This window comes from Dipteris shenzhenensis, chromosome 10, assembly GCF_047967505.1.
Source record: "Dipteris shenzhenensis isolate YYH24624 ecotype China chromosome 10, Dip_SZ_1.0, whole genome shotgun sequence".
NCBI lineage: Eukaryota > Viridiplantae > Streptophyta > Polypodiopsida > Gleicheniales > Dipteridaceae > Dipteris > Dipteris shenzhenensis.
In genome coordinates, this window is record NC_141605.1 from 51,192,866 (window position 1) to 51,196,670 (window position 3,805).

The window sequence follows — 3,805 nt, forward strand, 5'->3', positions numbered from 1 at the left end:
AAGGAGGCAAAAAATGTCAAAGTGCAATGTCTGTGATGATTTAAAGCAAGCGATTGAGAGTGCAACATGTCCAAATCAAAGGGAATTATACAAAAAAAACCGAAAATCTCATCATGACCTTATTCGACATTCCAGACAAAAATATGCATTTTGGAAGGAGCAAGCTATTTCGCATCCCGATGACTACATGTGCCTTATTGTAGATGGCATGGATCAAAATACAACATTGCCTCGTTTTGTTGCCACTCCACCTAAATTACAAGGAAAGCACTTTCTAAAGACACATCTCTATGGAGTGTTAGTGCATGGAATTAAGTTCTTTGCAGATATATGGATTGATTCCTTGCATCTACATGATAGCAATCAAGTTGTAACATCTATTATGAAGGCAACTCGCAATGTACATGTAGAAAAAGGTCACCTACCACCGACTTTGAGAATACAAGCTGATAATTGCTAGCGAGAAAATAAGAATGTACTCATGTTTGCATTCTGCTCCATGCTAGTTGCTCATCGAATCTTCAATGAGGTCGAATGTGGATTTTTGTATGTTGGGCATACGCATGAGGATATCGATCAAGTTTTTAGCACAGTCTCAAGGGAGCTTAAATGCAAGGATGTGGAGACAATAGATGACTTAGTAAGAAGATGTGGCAGGCAAGTTGGTGGTCGTAAGGAAAGTACAGTATGTGAGAGGCTCGAAAGAATGTATGATTGGAAGAGCTTCATTCTACCTTTCATACAAATGGGTGGTGATGCATTGACAGGTCATACCAATCCACACTACTTTCGTTTTTTTTTTTAAGATGAAAAACCCGTAATGCAATGGCAACAGTATTCTCATGATACAAAATGGGAACTTGAAGAACCTTACAGTCTCTTAACTTCAATTCCCAACAAGGAAAGGTATCCAACATGGGCTCCTATACAAGAATTCAATGAGAGGTCTAACTGTGAAATAGAAGGATTAAAAGCATTTGTTACATACAAAGAGGAAATGCTTCGGAGATATCCTGATTCGAAGCCTACTTGGAGAGAACACACTACCACTGTAATTAACACGACACGAAATTTAATAAAGGACCTTGAGAGAATGCGAGGCTCAAAGGATGTCAAGGAAGAATGTAATATGTTTTGGCCAAATGTTCATAACGATTTGCGCCCAGCTCCAGTCTTTGAAAATGAATTTGTATCATTACTCCCACGTCCATATTGTGGACTGAAGAAGAGAGAGTTTATGCCACAAGTAGATATAGAGGTCGATTGTTTTGTTGTGGTTCGGCCATCGGATGATGAATATGAGAATGTGAAGTTTTGGGTTGCAAAAGTAGTTGATGTGCAAAGAGATGACCAAGGGAGAGCTACAACATTTACAGCAGTATGGTATGAGCCAAAGGGCAAGAAGGAGAATATGGATAACAACACATTGTATACTAATTGTATAATGAAGGAGTGGGTCCCAAATGATGAAGCGGTCTCTCAAGTTTTGACGGAGACAATCATAGTGTCTTGGCATTCAAGGGCAAAGAAATCAAAGAAGTGCATGGGATATGAGGTAGAAGGAAAAATAAAAATACCACAGCAAACTATTTTGCATATACACGAATTTTTAAGGATGCTCGCCATGGAGGAAGTAGAAGAAGACAGCGCAGATGAAGAATGTCCATGATTAAAGCTTTGTATTGATGTCCATTGAAGGATTTTATTTGGGTACTAGGCAAGAAGCCAATCCAAGACAATTATAATCAGAGTCATCACCTCCTATGTCAAATGAGAGTCAAAATATGCACTGGATGTCACCCAAGGGTCAAGACTTGCCAAGACAATAGGGAGTTAATGCAGATGGCACCTGGCAAGGGACTATCACATTGAGCAATAAGACAATGGGGAGTCAATGCACCCAAGGGGCAAGGCTTGGAAAGATAACTTGTGGGATTTAATGCAAATGGCACCTGTATTTTGCACTGGATGTCACCCAAGGGTCAAGGCTTGGCAAGACAATAGGGAGTTAATGCAGATGGCACCTGGCAAGGGACTATCGCATTGAGCAATAAGACAATGGGGAGTCAATGCACCCCAGGGGCAAGGCTTGGCAAGACAAGTGGGAGTCAAATTATGCAGATGGCACCTGGCAAGGGACTGTCGTGACATTGAGCAATAAGACAATGGGGAGTCAAATTATGCAGATGGCACGAATTGAGGCTCTTTAAGAGCAACAATTTAAATTGTAAACATATGTTCAATCTATATCATTTTGGATATAAAGACTCTAGCTGAGAGCAACGTCTCTCAATGTAATCATATAATAATAGCTATAATTGCTATTATACCTCTTTGGTTCAATACAAAACTTGGGTCTTATGGCATCATGTCTTTTTTCTATTTATTAAAATATTTAAAATTTTTGTGCATATTGCGAGTGACAATGTTATTTTCATGAAATATTTAAGTCTCCTTTCATGGATTTATAAATTTATCACGTCAAGGAAAAATATTAAAAATAATTAAATTAACAAATAACTTAGATATAGCTAGAATTTCTAATATAGGATTATTTCAAATTCTTGAATGTTGGTGCAAAAGTATAGATTGAAAAAACAATATTTTTATGTGAATATGATAGTGCCACAAAGTGAACTTTTGATTTGGGAAGAATATTTTCAGAAAGTAAAATTTTGATTTGGGAAGGATATTTTCACAAAGTAAAGTTTTCATTTGGGAAGGATTTTTGGGCTTCGTCCAAAAACAACACAAAAAGTCCAAAATTAATGAAATAGGTATTCAAGGTCTCTAGTACCTTCCATGCTGATCCACCACTATCCATTCATATCCAATTGATTGCTTGGTTTATCTCGTTAGGGGATGTGTACGCTGTCTAGGCATATCCATGTCATCCTAGGGTTGATGTACTATTGCAACACTTAGGGCTAGTATTATTCGGCTTCCAAACGTCTCTACCTATTGCAATAATGTCTCCATACTTCATATGTCAGTCCTCTGTGGGTGTCTAGGCTAGCCTCCCACATTCCACACTATCATTTTTCCTTATAGGCCTACCCCTTATTGATGGTCCATTTAGTGGTGCTAGTTGTATATGGCCATTGGGGGTGAGTCAATTTCTTGCATTTTCCCTTAGGTGTCCATAATACCAGCCATATGTGGGTAGGATGGGGGCATATGTGTTTATCCCTATGTGCCAACTATTATTCTTATGTAGTCTATCCTTCTCGCGTTGTTTCCAAATCATCGTTCAACAATAAGGTGCGGTCTCCCTCCTTCCTGGGGGTCAAGCCTCATGTTTTGATTCCTCATGCTTTTATCTAGGGGACAAAAAAGCAGAGAGAGAGAGAGAGAGAGAGAGAGAGAGAGAGAGAGAGAGTGTGTGTGTGTGTGTGTGTGTGTGTGTGTGTGTGTTTGTGTGTGTGTGTGTGTGTGTGTGTGTGTAAATTTGAAAAGTCCCATCATTGACTGAGTCATACAATTAAAACCATCAATAGGAGTATTTGTTAAAAATTAGACAATGATAATCAAGACTCATATAGTGAGACATGGACCATTAGAGATACTATAGAAATATCCAAAAATATTTTTATTAAATAAATCCAAATGCCTTTGATATAGTAATACAGGAATAACATAGAGTGTCGAATCTTTTCAGAGTTCTGGAAGTTCCTTGGTTAGGGTTCACTTACTTGTCAACATCCATAAAAAACCATTTGTTAGAACAAATTTGGCATCATATGGGATGATAGATAATGCTTGTATTCCCTAGCTTGTTATCGTGTATACCAAAAGAAACAAAGAA